The 19,359-nt window shown below is 40.2% G+C and overlaps 1 pseudogene; it reads right to left on the reverse strand.

Annotated features, from left to right (window-relative positions):
* Window positions 1-13,259: 13,259 nt before the first annotated feature.
* Window positions 13,260-14,320, reverse strand: LOC101570290 (annotated as a pseudogene).
* Window positions 14,321-19,359: the final 5,039 nt, after the last annotated feature.

Below are 19,359 nucleotides of genomic sequence, written 5' to 3' on the forward strand. Positions count from 1 at the left end.
TTTTTTTCTTTTGAGACAGGATCTCACTATGGAGTTAAGCTGGCCTTGAGCTCATTTAGTAGCTCAGGCTTGCCTTGAACTCAAAATGATCTCCAGCCTCAGTCTCCTGAGGGTTAGGATTACAGGTGTGTACCACCATGTCTGGCTTTTTTTTTTGAGACAAGGTCTGTGATGTCACTTAGGCTATACTTGAACTCACTATGTAGTCCAGGATGGCCTTGAACTTGTGGCACTCTTCCTGCCTCAGCTTCCCAAGTTCAGGGACTACAGGAATGCATCTCCATGCCCCGGTAACTGTTTTCTACTTCTTAAAGCTTTTCCTGTTAAGGTAGATCACAACATTAAGAAGTATGATTTTTGACATTATATATTGAATACAATAATTGAAAAATTTACATATTCCTGTGAACAAGTACACTAGAAACGACAGTACAAAGCATCACAGCATCATGAGCAGGAAGGACACTCATTCCAAGTGTGAGATAGACTAATGGGCTTTAATGTAAAAGAGTTTGAAAAGTTCATCGGTGTGGCTTCCAGTAGCACAATACAACTAATCTTCAAAAAAGCCTTCTACTAGTTGAGTTTTGATATAGGCTTAAGAATATCTACACTTACATCAAAGTCTATTAAAACACTCCTCTCTTCTGCAGCCATGTATCTGTGTGAACTCAGATCTTCATGTCCTTCAAAGAAAGCAATGTGGTTCCAGGAAGGGTGTGAGGTTTAAGTTTGTCTGACTGATGTAGGCATAGTGTGCAAGAACCAAGTCCTCTAGACCCAACTCTGACAGGATCCTACTTTACTTAGCAAACCGGCAGAGCTGATGAGCCCACTGCCAATTTTTCCAGCCCCAGAGACATGTCTGTGGAGGGAAGCATAGGCAAGAAATGCCCTTCATAACTGCTCCCTGGGCCCATGACTCCAACCCTGCCCTCCAGTGCTCAAGGTAGAAGAGGAATGGTGGGTCCCATGCCACTCCTCACTAGGAGGTTCTGCAGGTGTTGGTGTAGAAAGAGTAGGAGCTTTGTAGGTAACTTTCTCACCTGTATTGTCCTAACCAAAAGAAAACAGACAGTCTAGACCACTGCTCATGGGAAGTCAGTGGGTCCAGATCTGTACTCTTACTTTATCCCTGTTTCTTGGCATTGTTGGAAAAGGAGGAGTCATTTCCTGCTTCCATAAAACTGAAGTTGGCTACTGATTTTAGCTAGAAGCGAGAGATTCAGAAACATCAGGTAGCTTTTGTGTCCAGCTAACCTTGCTACCCATCAGACCTCAGAAAAGGCTTGCATGGGTTGGCTTACGGGTGGCCGATGGCTTGCAAGGCCACCCACAGTATGATACACTTGGGCAAGTGCCCAGTTTGGGGATGTCCACCATGCACTGAGGAATTTTTTTTCCAGAATTCAGACACAGAGAGGAATTTTTACAATAGCGTTTCCATCACTGATATATAATCCTTGATACCTACAACTTAAAGGAGGAATTCAACTTATGCTTTCAGAAATTTAGTACATGCTTGGCAGCATCTAAGGCAGAAACCTCATGGCAGAAGGGTGAGGCAGGGCAAATCTGCTTAGTTCTGCCAGGAAGCAGTACAGGGGAACAGTGCTGGGAAAGAAGGGGTGAGGGACCATCTATAGTACCCAAGGTCACCCATCCAAGACTCACCCAGACACACCCACAGCCATGCTTTTCCTAATCCAGTGAAGTTGACAAACCAGGATTAATGGTCACAATCCACTCTTGTCAACACCCAAACATGACTCCTTAAACTATACTTAATCTTCAAAGAAAGATAATAGCAAGTTCATAGTCTAATATAATATAATATAACTGTCCCAAATACAATCAGAAATGCAATAATCCCCTTGCTTTACAATCTGTTATGCTTTTCCTGATGTGATGAAATTGACAAATCAGGATTAATGGGCACAGATGTCCAGACATTGATTTTACCCTTTCCTTTTGTACGAGTCCATGGTTCTCAAAAGGTAGTTGTGGTTAAAGACTAACACTATGATGTTTTGCTGTGGCGGAAAATTCCCCTCTTTCCTGCCATATGCTACCATTTTTCAGTCATCCAGGTAACAGTTTTTGTTCCAGCTCTGGTTGCTTCTGTCTCTTAGAAACGACTGGTCGCTGTGATGTACAGCTGCTGGTCACTCTGAGGCACACTGTGTAAACCAATGGGCAGTTCACAAGCCATGTTGCCTCTGTGCTTCCTGCCTCTTATCTCACATAAGCCCAAGACCACCAGAGATCAGAGCCTGATATTCTGAGAATGATCCCAATCAGAGCCCATTCTCATAAAGAAATCTGTCTCCAAATCCTGAGTGCTGTTTCAGTGTTTCTGCTTGCCGTTGCATGTGACACATTGGCCAGGAAGACTAGCTGTGCTGGCCTCTTTGGTCCCAGGTGGTGGTCCCTGTGGATGAAGCAAAGACATTTCCAGGTCCTGATGGGGAGGGGCACTCTCAAGACTTTTTGAGTCCCCTTGGAGGTCTGGAGGAGGGTAATGTTCTTGCATACACACGTCATCTATGAAGAGAGGCTTCTTAGGGATGCAGTTTGCCTTCACAAGTTGGCTTTGCTGTTTTCATTATTGATTTGCCTTGGCACATGTGGTTTTAGCTTTATTGCATTTTATTTTTATCCCTGTATTCCTTTTTTTTTGGTACCAGGAATCAAACTCATGACCTCATACTTTCCAGGCAGGTGTTGCTGGGCTATATTCCTGGCCCTATCCCTGTTTTTTTTTTTTTTTTTTTTCGGTAGCAGCGATTGAACTCAGGACCCTGCACTTGTGAGGCAGGTGCTTATTCTACTGAGTTATCTTCCTGGCCCTGTATTCTTAAAGCTATAATGTCCTCTCCTAACTTACTGAGGGTATAAAAAAGTTTTCTAAGTTCTCTCTCCCTCCTTTCCTTCCTTCCTTCCTTCCTTCCTTCCTTCCTTCCATCCATTTATTCCAGCTAGACAATTTTCTTCTATCCCTTTATTATTCTTCATCTTTTGCAAATGTCTCAGTTTGCTCTTTTCTTTTTTAATCATCCAGAGTTCCAGTGATTTTTGAGAAATTATAGCTCCAAAGCCCTCACTGAGCATCAATTTGAATAGAGGGAGACTTTGAGTCCAAAGTCAGATAGCAGACTGGATGAACAGACTGGAGCCAATCAACATTTGGAGCTGGAGGACAGTTGGTGTCATTCCATCTTCCACTCCCACCTCAGGAGTGGATTCATATAGAGAAACTGAACCATTGACCAGACTTAGTGGAAACACCCAGGGTGAGAGAGAAGCAGTCAGCCAAGGTTAGCAGCACTGCGAGACTGCCCTGGCCCATGGCACATTTGTAAATGATTTTGTTACCTAACACAGTGCTAAATAAAACTGAATCGTATAAATGTAGTTTTTAAAGTAGAGAATAAAAACAAACAAAACTATCTGAGCTGCTCAACCCAATATAGACATGGAGATTCCTTTGCCAAGGTAAAAGGAAGAGCAATCCTAGAAACTGTTTGTGCCTCACAGTCAACGTATGAGGATGAACATACCAGAGTGAGAAACTTTGGAGGAGGTGAGTGGCTCTAGCATTAGCTTTGTGAAAAGCTTGTCTGAGTGGTGTGACCTGTGATCAGCACTGACTGCTACTGGTGAGAAGCAAAGATATTGTATGACAGTATATAATATTCTTGTGCTTCAGAGCTCTTTTAATAATCATCAAATTTCAAAGTTGTGATGATTATTAAAAGAGCTCATCTTTGAAATTTAGATTTACCCTGGCTCCTGATTCAGTCTCAGCAGCAGTCTGTTCTAAAACTGGTAAAGCTGCCGGTGACATAGCTTGGTGGACTACTAAGTGACTGCTTAGGCAAGTGCAGGGACTGGGGTCTGATCCCTGGCACCATATACTGTGCCAGTCCCACCATCAAGTGTGCTGGGCTGGCCACCGAGACCAGACATGGTGGTGCAGGCCTATAATCCCAGTGCTGAGGAGGCTGGAAACAGGAGAATCACTACGAGTCCGAACTGCATAGTGAGGCCCTGTACCAAATACATAACAAAAAAAACCAAACCTGTTAAAGCTAAAAAATGAATCCACAACGTTAGCCCAAGCTGGTATTAGGATTGCAATATATGAAACACCTCTGAGCATCTTACAACTGATAACAAAGATGAACATGTATGTGTCCCTTTAAAATTTACAAAGGATGTTTCCACATATTATGTCATTGACGCTTAATCAATTGAAGCTTAATCAAAGTAGAGGCAGCAGAATTGTTCTAAAGAGAACTCTCTGCCACTCATTAGCTGAAGAAACATGGGGGGAGGGAATTTCCTAAAATACTCTGTCCCTTGAATACATATGTCCTGTGCAGTGTAGAATGTGTGAGGTATATTTGATAGGGTTTTTGTGAACTGTAACATGTTGTGCATAAGTATATAATTGTTGTCAATAAGGGTCTCTTGCTTGATTCAGATTGAAATGGAGAGTCAGCAAAGAGTGGCTCCGCTAGCCATCCTGATGTGCCCAGACAACATGGTTAATGCTGGGAGCCAACTGCTGAGACAGCCTCTTGCTGGTTATTGCTGCTGCCAGCTGTCCTCATCCAGTGCAGATTTTTGCTGGGTGTTGTATGCAGAACAAATCTACCAGCTGCTGGTCTTTGTGTTAGCAGCTCCTCTCTGGAGCTAACTTTTTGGCACTAATAGTTCTCAGTGTTTGCTATGTGCTGAACAGTATCTTGATGTCCCTCCCAAGCTCCACGTAATCGTAGGTGGGATTTTTCAGTGGTGGCTGGATGTAGGGTGTGTGATGCCAGGGTTAAGAGTGTGGTTCCTCAATTAGTCCACAGGTTGGTTTAGCACAGTTCTGAGTGTGGATAATGGGAAGGGCTATCTGAGTGTGGGTGGAATCATTCAAAGGTGGGCAGCCTGGAAGGGATAAAACGGAACGGCAGGCTGCGGCTGCTTTTGCTGCTTGCTGCTCTTGTTGCCTGTGCCTTCCACAGCATGAATCATTTTTTCTCTTCTGCCACACTATCCTGCTTTGGAGCCAGACAGCTATGGACTGAAACCTTTACAAACTGTGAACCAAAGTAAACTTCTCCTCCTTTAACTTTGGGTGTTGGGTGTTAATAGCTGAGCAACAAGAAAAGTAACTGAGACACTGTTTAGTGCTCTTTCTTTTGGTATAACCACTGTATCCACAAAGATAAGAATCCCAAGTAGGGGCCAGCGAGATAGCTCAGTAGAACAAGCACCTGCCTGGCAGGCACAGGGTCCCGAGTCCAATCCCTAGAACCGAAAATAAAAGGAATCCCAAGCAGATTTATAGAGTTTTTTAAAGCCCACACTACTCAAGAAATAAATCACACGCAGGATCACAGGGACAGCAGAGTGAATCAATTTTAAAATAGAGCCCTCCTAGACTAAAACCCAAGCAGCTGGGGTGCACTGTTACTATAACAGCTGTGGGCTGGGGAGATAGCTCGGCTGCAGAAGCACCTGCCTGGCAAGCTCAAGGGCCTGAGTACGATCTCTGATCCTGCATGCCATGCTGGCCCCAGAACTCCAGGAACGTGGTGCAGTTCTGAGATGGGGTGTGGTGGTGCACACCTGTCACCCCAACTCAAGACTATCAAATAAGTAAAATTACCCCCAAAATTAATATAACGGTGACAAAGCCTGTATCAGTGAGGGCAGGGCTGAAATCTTGCTGTGAGTGTTGTATATACAAATAAGCGGCCCAGATCCCTCCCTTCCTGATCCTAGTCACCAGTGCGCCCTGTTCCCTTTTTGTCTTTTTGAGACAGAGTCTTGCTACGCAGTTCAGGCTGGCCTTGAGCCCACTTTGCAACCCAGGCTGGTCTTGAACTCACAGTGATCCTCCTGCCTCAGCCTCCTGAGTACTGGGGTTACAGGAGAGCATCACTATGCCCAGCTTCCCTATTTTGAAAAATAACAGAACTCTCTGAAGTGCACAGTGCGAAAGGGCACTTCCGACTGGCTGCTCTCTGGTTCTAACGCAGAGTAACAACAGCTGGGTAGCTGGGGAGAACACTGACACACGTTGGCTCCGCCCAGGGGAGGAGGGCCTATGAAAAGGAGCAAAGGGGGGTGAGTGGCGCCACCGGCTCTGGCCAGGCCACACCTTCTCCAGCTGGCCCGGCAAAGTGAGAGTAGGCACTTTGGTCTCAGGATTATTAATCCAGATCCTTTTATAACCGTGCACTCCCTTTTATAATCATATGGTTACGTTCTGAACCCTTTCATTTTACACACATATGAAAGAGAAGTATGATTCAAGAAGTGTTAAAATGTATAAGCACTGATTCCAAAGAGGCATTTCAAGCCTGAAGTTACAATGATTCGTTTCCTTTGTAAGAGGAAACATGTCATCCTTTGAGGGAGACATTCTGGAGTAGGAATGGCAAGGGCTTGACCTAGGAAGAGGAGTCAGGAATGCAGTTAATAGCTGTTAGTCTGTGGAATGCTTGGAATTCTTTTACAGTTCCTAAAAATGAGTTTCTAATCAAAAGACGAAAATTTTAGAGTCCTCTCTGTGATGTTCTGCCAACTTGTTCTCCTAAAAGAATTGTACTAGATCTTAATTTTGATAATGTGGGATGATTTTAAAAATAAACTGTCAATTTTTTTTTTTTTTTTTTTGGTATTTAGTACAGGGTCTACAGGGTCTCACTACATAGATCAGATTCATAGTGATCCTCCTGTTTTTTAGCTTCCCAAGTGCTGGGATTACAGGCGCTTGAGTGGGCCAGCACGCCCAGTCTCAACCGCCATTTTAGTGCACGGGGGTTGGGGGTGGGGTGGGGTGCGGGGGGTGCGGGAATGGAATCCCCAGCTCCTGCCTGCCTAAGCAGGTGCATTAATCCACTAGAGCTATTTGACTGGCCCTATACTGCCAATTTGATAGGCAAGTGTGGACCACTGTTATTTTAACTTACTTTTAAAAATAACAGATTAAATTCTTTTCCTTATGCTGTCTATTTTTATTTCTACTTTATGAATTTTCTATTTGCTTTTCCTTGTTTTTCTATTAGGACATGCTAGTTCTGTGGATTAAAAGAATTTAACTTTTTATGTTGCAATCTGTATTTCATATTGCATTAATTAATGACTGTAGCATGATATAGTCATTGTACATCTTATCTATCAAGTTGACCTAAAAAATTATTTTTTAACTTTAAAGAGAAACAAACAATAAAAACAATGATACAGAATTTCAAAACATAACAATAGAAGATTAACAAAGGTTAGTATATTGCATACTGTTAACTTCAAAGTAGTTGCTTGGATTACGAGATACAGGCATGAAAAATTGATCAAACAATATAAGCACAAACTGTTCTTAATGAACTAATAGAAATTAGTAGTTATCTTAGCTATCTTGTGTATATTTATGAATATATTTTTTCTTTTCCCTTCTTCCTTTTCTCCTTTCCCCATCCCAGCTGTTATTTCCTTTTTAGCAGTTTGCTCCCCTTTCACAATATTTATTGTAAGTTTTGGATCTTATTTACTCTTTCAGTTTCCTACACCATGTGTATGATGTCTATACGTGTGAGTGTGATTTATTTCACTTATGAGTATGGTCTCTGCTAGTTTTTTTTTTTTTTTTTTTTTTTTTTTTTGTGGCAGAGTGGGAAAGTAGCAGAAGTAAAAGAAGAGGCAAAAAGCCTTTGTTAATTCAGAAGACATGGAGAGGATCGAGGGTAGGCAGCTGGGTGGATCCTCTGACCTCAGACAATGGAAGGCTGAGACTTTCTGGACTTTTGCTAGGGGCAGAGTATGTAGGGCAGGTTCATTGACACATAAGGGGCTGATTGGGGACTCTCTGATGTGCATGGGAAAGGTGAAAGGAATTCGTATCCAGAGCTGGAGTGGGGAAGGAGGAGGAAGTGGTCATTGGGAAGGTAAGCTGTTGTTTTGGGGATTCAGCCATGTTCAATCAGGGCCATGATAATTTAGCAGTTTGTACTCAGGCCAGAAACCTATCAGTCTCTACTTACATCCATTTTGGTATAAATGTCCCACATGTGTCATCCTTTATGGTTGAGTAGTACTGCATTGTATAAAAATACCATAGCTTTTTATCCCTTCCTTGGTTGATGGGCATTTGGGTTGTTTCCAAGGTTTAGCTATGACAAATTGTGCTGCTCTAAACTTGGGTGCACACGTATCACTGTGGTATGATGTTTTCAATTCTTCTGGGAAGATACCCAGCAGGGGAACATCTGTGTCTAAAGCTAGCTTTTTTAGGAATCTCTACACTGATGTCAACTGCAGTTTCACCGGTTTTTACACTCCTGCCAAGAGTGGAAAAGTGTTCCTTTTTCCCTACAACCCCACCAGCATTTGAAGTTAACCTAACATGTAGTGGATTTAAACAGGAAGATACATTTAATATTTCAGTTTTAGTAGGTCAGGGTTGTGGCTCTGGGTCTCAGGAACTTGCAGTCAGGATGTCACCTGGGGTACAGCCTTCAGGGCTTGGATGGGTGCAGAACTTGTTCTAGGATGGTTCGCTCACATGCAAAGTGAGGCCATGGTTGAACAAAAGGCCTTGGCTCTTCCCCCAGGAGACATTTCCATAAGACTCCTTGCATGTCCTTATGATGTGATACCTGGATTCACACAGAGTGAGTTCAGAGAAATGAGAACATTGCAGGGTCTTTTGTGACCTACTTCAGAAAGTACAGAGCTTCAGAGGCCACCTGCTGTCATTTTCATAGTACTCTGTGGGTTACAGGAGCAGCCCTGTGTGACATAAAGGCCTGTACCAGGACACAGATATCAGGACATGGGTATCATTTGTTGAAAACAATATTCTTATCTTTTGGGATTTTTGGGTACCTTTATGAATAATTAGTTGACTCAATCAGTGAAAGTCTACTCTTATTACTATTTTGTTTCACTGATAACTATTTTATTCTATCATTACCACCTTTTTGATGATTTTCATTTTATAGTAATTCTTTTATTTTTTTAATATATTCAGTACAGGATCTGTAGGGTCTCACTACACAGATTGGACTTGTAGTGACTCTCCTGTTTTCAGTGTCCCAAGCACTGGGATTATAGGTGCGTGCTACCATGCCCAGTCTCAGTTGCCATCTCAGTACTCCCCAGGGCCGGGGCAGGCACAGCACACCAGGGATCCAACTCTGGCCGCTGCACTCTACCTAAGCAGGCACTTAATCCACTGAGCTATCTGGCCAGCCCTATAATAAATCTTAAAATCAGACTTATTTTTTTTCCAAGTATTCATGGCTATTCTAGAACCTTTGTTTTTCATATGATTTTACAATAGGCTCATTAGTTTTTGGCAGAAGTGTTTTTTTGTTTTGTTTTGTTTTTTTGCTTGGAATGCCTTCAAGGCATGACTGGCTCTCTTGTGTTGTGGGGATCGAACCACAGCAACCTGAGCCTAACTGCTTTGTTGAAGCAGCCACTTAAAGAACTGAGCTAAGGGGCAGGCCCCCTAGGCTCATTAGTTTTTATTAAAAACCCTGTCATGGTCATGCATTGCAATTCACAGATTCAATAGATCAATTTGGGAACAATTGAGATCATGTTATTTTTTCCTTCCCAGTCTGGATGTTCTTCCTCCTCCTCCTCCTCCTCCTCCTCTTCCTCCTCTTCTTCCTCTTCCTCTTCCTCTTCTTCTTCTTCCCCTTCCTCTTCTTCTTTCCCTTCCTCTTCTTCTTCCCCTTCCCTCCTCCTCCTCATCTTCCTTCTCCTTCTCCTTTTCCTCCTTCTTCTCATCCTTCTCCTCCTCCTTCTCTTCCTTCTTCTCCTTCCCCTCCTCTTCCTCCTCCTCCTCTTCCTCCTCTTCTTTCTTCTCCTCCTTCTCTTTCTTTGCCTTGTAGCTCTTGCTAGTGTTATAGGAGAATGAAGCTCCCAACCTTAAAGATAACCAGGGACAAGTTCATGTCCTCTAAAACTGAAGAATGAATTTTAGGAACAATGGAGATTAAGAGCTGAATATATTTATTAGGGGAAAGAAAGCTTTTTTCTGAGAAAGGGATACAGGGGATCTGAGAAGGTTGCTGAGGAATCTGTCTTTTCTAGGGATTTTTATAGAGTGAAACCATGAGGTGAGGTGGGTCTAAGGTGGAAAACATGGGAACTCATACACGAGGTGGGACAAAACTATGGTCAACCAATAAGATTACAAGTACAATTGCTTAGGTAAAATTGATTAAGCTGGGATCATATGGAAAAGTGAGTCGCATATCAAGTGGACATGAATCCAGAACAGGGGCTCATCTTGTAGAGGGTTGGGTTAGTGACTCTTCCTGGTGATTTCTTTCAAGGTAATTGCTACCTATTTAGAATATCAATCCTTGATGCCCATCCTTAGGAAGGTATATGGCAGTGTTTATTTACTTTCTTGTCTTGAGTACTGGTCCACAGCAGCCTATCTCTCCCACAGCTGCAAGGCTATCTTGTCTTCCATATTGTCTCCTTCTGAGGGCCTAGCCAGATTACCTATAATATTTCTATCTAACTCAGCTGCCTACAACAGTAGGACAAAGTTGAATGAAGTGGATAGAGCAGATATTGTCCTTGATCTTGGGGGAAAATATCATTCATTGTCAAGTGCAGTGTTAGCTGTTGGTTTTCATTGATGCTTTATTAAGGTTGAGGAAGACATCTTTCTAGTCCTAGTTTGCTAAGATTTTAAAAAATCATGAATAGATGTTGAATTTTGTCAAATATGTACCTCACCCCACATCCGTATATCCCTTTTTCTTTAGTTGCTTACAGTGGCCAATTACACTAATTCATTTTCAAATATTAAACCTTGAATTTGAGAAGGATTATTATTATTATTATTATTATTATTATTATTTTTATTTTTTTTGGCTTTCTCAAGCTGCCTTAATGGTGGGTTTGGATCTGGGGATTGAACCAAGGTCTGCTGCGCCTGACTGGGTTTGCCCAAGCAGGCCCTTAAACAACTGAGCTAACCTGCAAGACCCCCTAAATCTTGAATTTGGAGACTATATCTCACTTAGTCATGCCATGCGATTGTTTTTATACCTTGATAGATCCCATGTCTTAATACACTGGTAAGGATTTCTGTCTTTGTGTTTATGATCTCAATTTATCATTTCCTTTAATGTCTTTTTCTCATTTTCACACCATGTTACCTCATAAAATGAGTTGAGAAATGTTTTGATTTCTGAAAGTAATTATGTGAGATTGATTTTTTAATGTTTGCAGATTTACTAGTGCAAAACTCATGGTTGGAGTTGCTTTTGGGGATGAATTTTGAAGGTTTTTTTTTTTTTTTTTTGCTCCGAATGCCTTCTGGGCAGGTTTGGCTGGCTTGAGTTGTGGGGCTAGAACCACAGCAACCTGAGCCTGACTGCTTTGTTGAAGCAGCCACTTAAAGAACTGAGCTAAGGGGCAGGCCCCTGGGATGAATTTTGATAATGAAGCAATTTATATAAGAGATAGGGCTAAACAAGGGTTTAGTGGATCTTCAGTCAGTTTTGATAAACTGTGTATTTCAAGACATTTGTCAATTTTATCTCAGTTGTTGCATTTATTGGCATCAAGTTGTCCACAATTATTTCCTTATTTATTCTTTTGATATTTGTAGTAAAATTCCCTGTCTCATTCCTAACAGTGATACTTTGTGTTCTTACTCATTTTTTTAAATCCACCTCCTGGGAACATATGAATTTTATTACTTATTTCAAAGAACCATTTGTACCTTTCTAGGAAGGCACAAATTACCAAAACTGAATCAAGAAGATATAACAACTCTCAATAACTCAATAACAGCCAATGAAATATGAAATGTAATAAAAAGCCTACCGACAAAGAAAAGTCCAGGCCCTGATGGATTCACAGCTGAATTCTACAAGAAATTTACTGGTGATATAATCCCAATACACCTCAAACTCTTCAATGAAATTGAAAAGAAAGCAGTCCTCCCAAAGTCATTCCTGGAGGCAAGTATCATCCTGATACCAAAACCAGGGAAAGACACAACTAAAAAAGAGAACTACAGGCCAATCTCCCTCATGAACATAGATGCTAAAATCCTAGCAAATAGCATACAGCAAGTCATCAAGAAGATTATACACCATGACCAGGTAGGATTCATCCCAGGGATGCAAGGATGGTTCAATATTCAAAAATCTATAAATGTAATACACTATATCAATAAAGCCAAATCTAAAAACCACATGATCATTTCAATTGATGCAGAAAAGGCTTTTGACAAAGTTCAACACTCATTCATGTTCAAAGTCCTACAGAACATAGGAATAGAAGGCCTCTATTTCAATCTAATAAAAGCCATCTATGACAACCCAATGGCTAACATAATTCTAAATGGAGAAAAACTGAAATCTTTTACTCTCAGATCTGGTACAAGACAAGGATGTCCTCTATCACCCCTCCTATTCAATATAGTTCTGGAATCATTAGCTAGGGCCATTAGGCAAGAGAGAGAAATAAAAGGAATAAGAATAGGTAAAGAAGAAGTTAAATTATCATTATTTGCAGATAACATGATACTTTACTTGGAAGACCCAAAAAAACTCCACCAAGAAGCTGCTAGAATTGATACACAAATTCAGTAGCATAGCAGGATACAAAGTTAATACCCAAAAGTAAGTAAAATATGGGCACCTGTTTTACTCAGGAGGGCTCCACCTTTATGACCTGGTCACCCCAGAAGGCACTGCTTCTTAATCTATTGCATGGGGATTAGGTTTGAACAAGAATTCTGAGGGACACTAACATTTATTTATTTATTTATTTAGTTATCTTCTTGCATAATTTTTTTTGCCAGTCAAACAGTTTTAATCCATAGCTTAACAAAGAAGGGTCATACACTGAAATCAACACATTAGCTAGCATTTCAGTCTAAGCTTGTCCATGTATACAACTGAAATCGATCACAAGGCATGGTCTAACAGACACCAGAGTTAGGTACTTTTTACAGGCATGAAACTTCATCTTGCACACTGAAGTCATCATACATACAGAGCAAAGTCAGACCTTTGTGTTTATTCTTCATTTAACTTTTAAAACACTACTATAATTGAATATTGAAACAAAAACAATAGCGAGTAGTGAGCATATGATGATTCTAGTCCTTCGCGTACTCACTACTGCACACCACATGCCAGCAGTGACATTATTCACTGGCCCCATTAAGAGGTCTGACATTGAACACCACCTCTGGGATGATGGTCGTCATCGTCCTAGGCTTCTCCATTATAATGGCGTCGTCTTTCCTGATTTGGATCAAAGTCCACCAGTTCTACCTGATCCATTTCATCGATCTCTTCTACTTCCTTCCTCTCAGGTAAGAGTTTTTCCAGCAATGAGAGTTTATCAGGAGAGAGAAAGCCATTTTCAGGGAAGTTTACCTTAAATTCAATGATTAGACGACCCTTTTCATATGGTCTACGATAAATTGGCATGCCTTCATTTAGCACACACTTGATGTCTCCTTGCTTGACAATCTGACCTGGATGAGAGGTGATGACTATTGTTTGGTTATCAAAAGTGGATATTGGCTTTTGGAAGCCACACGGTGCTTCAACCAGCTGTATATCCATACACATGAAAAGATCTCCTCGTTGAGTAAAAGCAGCATGGTCCTTCTGATCTAACACAATAATAATATCTCCTGGATCCAGCCCTAGTTCTTGGTCTCCTTCACCATGGAATGTTATCTTCTGGCCATCTTTCATGCCTTTGTCAATATGAACTTCTAGAATCTTCTTTTCTCTAACTATCTTCTTTCTGTTGCAGCTCTTACATCTGTCTTTAGGGCTGATGCGTTCTCCATGGCCCTGGCACTCCATGCACACAGACTGAATTTGCTGAACCATTCCAGGTCCTATCTGATGAATCCTTATTTGCATCCCAGTACCTCGGCAGTTGGGACAGCACTTCACAGATCCTTTCTTACCACCTCGGCCTTCACATTTGTCACAAATCACATTCTTTTGCAGAGCCAATTTCCTTGTGGCACCATTATATAAATCTTCTAAGGTAACTGAGAGCTGATGCACCACATTTTTACCTCTCCTTTCTCTCTGCATCCTTCCTCCTCCTCCAAAAAACATGTCAAAGATATCCATGGGGGATCCAAAACCTCCACCTGCTCCACCCTCCTTAATTGCCTGTTCTCCTCCTTTGTCATACAATTCCCTTTTCTTGGCATCAGAGAGAACTTCATAAGCTTGAGAAATCTGTTTAAACTTTTCGCCTTCATTTGGATTCTTATCAGGATGGTACTTCAAAGCCAGTTTCCTATAAGCCAAGGGGGCACTGAGCTACATCCCCTACCATTTTTACCCTTGAGACAGGATCTCACAAAGTTCCACATAGGCTAGCCTCAGACCTCAATCCTGCCCCAGACTTTGGATGAAATATTAATTTTTTTTTGAGAAAGGGTCTTGCTATGTAGTTCAGGGTGGCCTTGGTCCTACCACATAACCCAGTTTGACCTCCAACTCTAGGGGATCCTCCTGCTTCTACCTTCTGAGTACAGGGACCATAGGAGTGTGCCACCATGCCTGGCTTGGAGAAAATTAGTCTTAATAGTTATTTATTTGGCTTTAGAGCTAGGCTGTGCTATTTAAAACAAGTTTTACTTCATTCAGAATAATGAAAAACAGCATTCATAGTTGCATAATTCATAAAAAAATGTGTATATGGGGGACACAGGCTAAAAAGTTCTTCTGCTGCCAATTAACATAGTGTCTTATTTTAAGATTAGGAAACCAGGGCTGGGAAGATAGGTTGGCAGTCTAAATGCCTGCCTGGCAAACTCAAGGATCTGAGTTCTGATACCTGGCACTGCATGCTGGAACCCTGGGCATGCCTTGCCATCCTTGAAACTGGGAGTGGTGACGCATGCCTGTAATCCTAGTACTAGAGAGGCTGACACAGGAGGATCACTATGAATCTGAGCTGTGTAGTGAGACCTTATATAAAAAAAATTGGGAAACCAAACAATCTATAAATGTTTCATGCAAAGTTCATGACTTACTGTAAAAGCTAAGGGGCTGGGGATCTAGCTTAGCAGCACAGCCATTGCCTGGCAAGTGCAAAGTTCTGAGTTCAATTCCTGGCACTCCCCCCAAAACAACCTCAAAACAACAACAGCAGCAACAACAACAACAACAATAGAAGAAGAAGAGAAAATGAACACTTATTTAAAGCCCAGTCAGCAAATTTTCCAATCATGCTCTTATTCTCATCACTGGACAAAGGTTAGTTTTTCATCTTTCCTAAAGTAAATACTTTATTAAATTAATACTGAAAACTCAAAATGTGGACCTTACCATTTAGACTGGAGCCATCAGTTCATTTTTTGTTAGCTTCATAAAGTAGACCATTACATACTTGGCTTATTTTCCCTGTTTATGGAATGAAATGTCTGACACTGAATTCATTTTAAAAAAATTTTTGTTTATTTATTTATTTTTAAAATTTGTGCTACCAGGGATCAAACTTGGGACCTTAAGCTTGCCAGGCAGGTGCTTATGCCACTGAGTTATATCCCTGGCCCAATTATTTTTTAAAGAATACAAAATACTGGCCCTGTCTCTGGGCATGCAGAGCCAGCAGTAGAGTCTGGGTGTGGTGTTACACGCCTGTAATCCCAGCACTAAGAAGGCAGAGAACAGGAGGATCACTATGAGTCCAAGCTGCATAGTAAGACCCTATACAAACACATGAAAAAGAATACAAAATAGTAAAAAACAAAAGAGAAAAAGCATTACAAATGATAAAAAATTTCATTAAACAAAGTATTAGGGATTCAACAATGATTGGTGTATTGCATGATGTTATCTTCAAATTAGGTTAGTTTACCAAATATAAACCTACAAAATTGATTAAAAACAAAACAAACAACAACAATAACAACAAAAAAGTTATAAGAAAGTAAGAAGAAAAACAAAAGAATAAAAAGAAAAAAAATTAAGTGTTACCTGCTCCTTTCCGAAGACCATCAGAAACTGACGGTACTATTCAAACTATCCTGCAAATATACATAAGTATATCTTTTCTCTTCTTTTTGTCCTCGCCCTCATTAATTTTTCCTTCTGATTAAATGAATTCTTTCTCTTTCACACTATCTATTGTAACTTTTGGATTTCATTTACTCTTTTAAGTTTTCACACTAGTGAAACAATATGATGTTTGCACATGGGGGTCTGATTTATTTCACTCACCAAAACTGTCTCTAGATGCATCTATTTAACTATAAAGCCTTAAATTTATCTTTTTAATAGCTGAGTAATACTCCGTTGTGTAAAAATACTACATCTTTTTGATCCGTTCCTCAGTGATGGGCATTTGGTTTGTTTCCAAGATTTAGCTATGAGAAATTGTGCTGCTATAAACATGGGTGCACATATTTGGCTGTAGTATGATGATTTCAGTTCTTTTGGGAAAATATCTAGGAGGGGAATAGCTAGCTTGAATGGAACTTCCAGTCCTAGTCCTTTGAGGAATCTCCATATAGATTTCTATAATGGTTGCACCAGCCTTTACTCCCACAAAGAGTGGAGAAGTATTCATTTTTTCCCCACAGCCTCTCCAGCTTTTGTTATTGGTTGACTTCTTGATGACAGCCATTCTTTCTAGCATAAGATGGTATCTCAGTGTTGTTTTAATTTGCATATTTTGAATGACCAATGATGTTGAACAATTTTTCATATATTTATTTTCCATTTGTATTTCTTCATTTGTGAAGTTTATATTCATCTTTTTTTTTTTTTTTTCTCGAAACTGGGGATTGAACTCAGGCCCTTGTGCTTACCAGGGAAGTGCTTATTCTACTGAGCCATCTCCCCAGTCCTTATATTCATCTCAGATGCCCATTTTTGGAGTGGGTCTTTGAATTTTGGAGGCTTGATTCCTAATATTTCATTCTTTATATGTTCAAGATAGGAGTCCTTTGTCTGGGGGAGAGTTGGCTATAATTCTCAATTCATGTTTTTCTTTTTTCTTTTCTGTTGGTGATTTTTTTTTTTAAATTTATTTTGGCTTGCTCAGGCTGCCTTAATGGTGGGTCTGGTCTAGCACGTGGAGCTGGAAACCAAACTGTGGTCCCCTGCACCTGACAGTTTGTCCAAGCAAGTGCTTTAAACAACAGCTAACCGGCAAGCTTCTGGTGATTTATTTTGGTGTGCAGAAATTTTTCAAAAAGATGAGATCCCAATTGTTGACTCTTTGAATGATTCCCCATACAGTCTGGTTTTTTGTTCATAAACTCTCTACCTACCCCTGTCTTTATGATTTCTACCTACTTTTTCCTCTACAAGATTTAGTGTTTCAGTTTTAACATTTAAATCTTTGAAATGTTTTGACTGCAGTTTTGTACATGATAATAGGCATGGGTCTAATTTTGGCCTTCAGCATGTAGAAAGTGAGTTTTACCAGCACCACTTATTAAAGAGGTTATCCTTTTTCTAGTGAACATGTTTGGCCTCTTTGTTAAAGATAAGGTGGCTTTTTGCCTGTTCCATGCTGATTTTGTCACAGTAGTTTTTAGGATAATTTAAAGTCAGGGATTGTGATGACTCATGCCTTTCCTTTGTTGCCCAGGATTGATTTTGCTATTTTACACTGCTCCTGGGTCCACATGAATTTTAGGACTTTTTTTTTTTTTTTAGATCTGATGGTGTTTTAATCAGGATTTCCTTGAATCTGTATAGTAATTTTGGGAGTATGGCCATTTTCACAATGTTGGTTCTTCCTATCCAGGAACAAGGAATATCTTTCCATTTTCTGTGATCCTCTTCAATAACTCTTGTTTCAGAGTACCATAATTTTAACTGTATAAATCTTTTACTTCTTTTGAAACATTCATTTCTAATATTTCATTTTTGGGTGTTATTGTGAAAGGTATGGTTTCCATAATTTCTCTCTCAGTGTGTCCATTATTTGTGTATAGAAATGCTATTGATTTTTGAATGTTGCCTTTGTATCCTGCTATGCTCCTGAATTTGGTTATCAAATCTACAAGTCTCTTTGTGGAGTTTTTGGGGTCTTCTATGTACAGTATCATGTCATCAGCAAATAATGATATATTCACTTCTTCCATTCCGATTATTGTTCCTTTTATTTCTTTCTCTTATCTAATTGCTCTGACTAATGTTTCCAGAACTATATTGAACAGGAGTGGTGATGGTGGGCATCCTTGTCTTTGTCATGATTTTGAAGAAATCTTTCAATTTTTTCCCATTTCATATGATGTTGGCTATTGGTTTGCTACAGATGGCTTTTACTGGGGTTGAGGTAAAGACTACCATCTATTCTGATTTTCTCTAGGGTTTTTATCATTAATGAGTGTTGGTCTTTGTCAGAAGTATTTCCTGCATCTGTTGAGATGATCATGTATTTTTCTACTTGGCTCTGTTTATGTGGTGTATTAAGTTACATATATTGAACCATTCCTGAATTCCTGGGATGAATCCTATTTGATTGTGATGTATAATCTTGATGATTTGCTGCATTTATTTGCTACTTTTTTATGTATTTAATACAGGGTCTACACAGATCTCACTACACAGATCAGACTCGTAGTGATCCTCCTGTGTTCAGCCTCTCAAGCGCTGGGATTATAGGCAGGTGCCACCCTGGCCATTGTCAGTTGCCGGCTCAGTGCAACCTGGGGGCAGGGCATGCAAGGCATGCCAGGGATTGAATCTTGGTTCCTGCGTCTGCCTAAGCAGGTGCTTTAGTCTGCTAAGCTATCTGGCCAGCCCTCTTTGCTCCTATTTTATTGAGGATGTTTGTATCTATGATCATTAAGGAGACAGGCATGTAGTTCTCTTTTTTGGTTGGGTCTTTCTTTGGTTTTGGCAACAGAGTAATACTTGCCTCCAGGAATGATTTGGGGAGAATTGCTTCCCCTTCAATTTTATTGAGGAGTTTGAGAAGAGTTGTCATTAAATTTCTTCTCTAAATTTCTTGTAGAATTCATTTGTGAATCCATCAGGACCTGGGTTTTCTTTGTTGGTAGGTTTTTTTAAGTTGTGTTTTCAAATTCATTGACTGATAGTGGGCTACTCGGAATTTTTGTATTGTCTTGATTCAGATTTAAAAGTTCATATATATCTAGGAATCTGTCCATTTCTTCTATGTTTTCTATCCTGTGAAAGTAAATATGTTGGAAATAGGTATTGATTTTCTGAAGATCCTTATTGCATGAATTTTAATTTTTCTTTCCTTTTTTAAAAATAAGGTTGGGTAGGGGTTTATCAATTTTATTTATTCTTTCAAAGAACCAGCTCTTTGATTCATTAATTCTTTGTATTGGTTTCTTTCTTTCTT

This window comes from Octodon degus, unplaced genomic scaffold (genome assembly GCF_000260255.1).
Source record: "Octodon degus isolate 3935 unplaced genomic scaffold, OctDeg1.0 scaffold00090, whole genome shotgun sequence".
Classification (NCBI taxonomy): Eukaryota; Metazoa; Chordata; class Mammalia; order Rodentia; family Octodontidae; genus Octodon; species Octodon degus.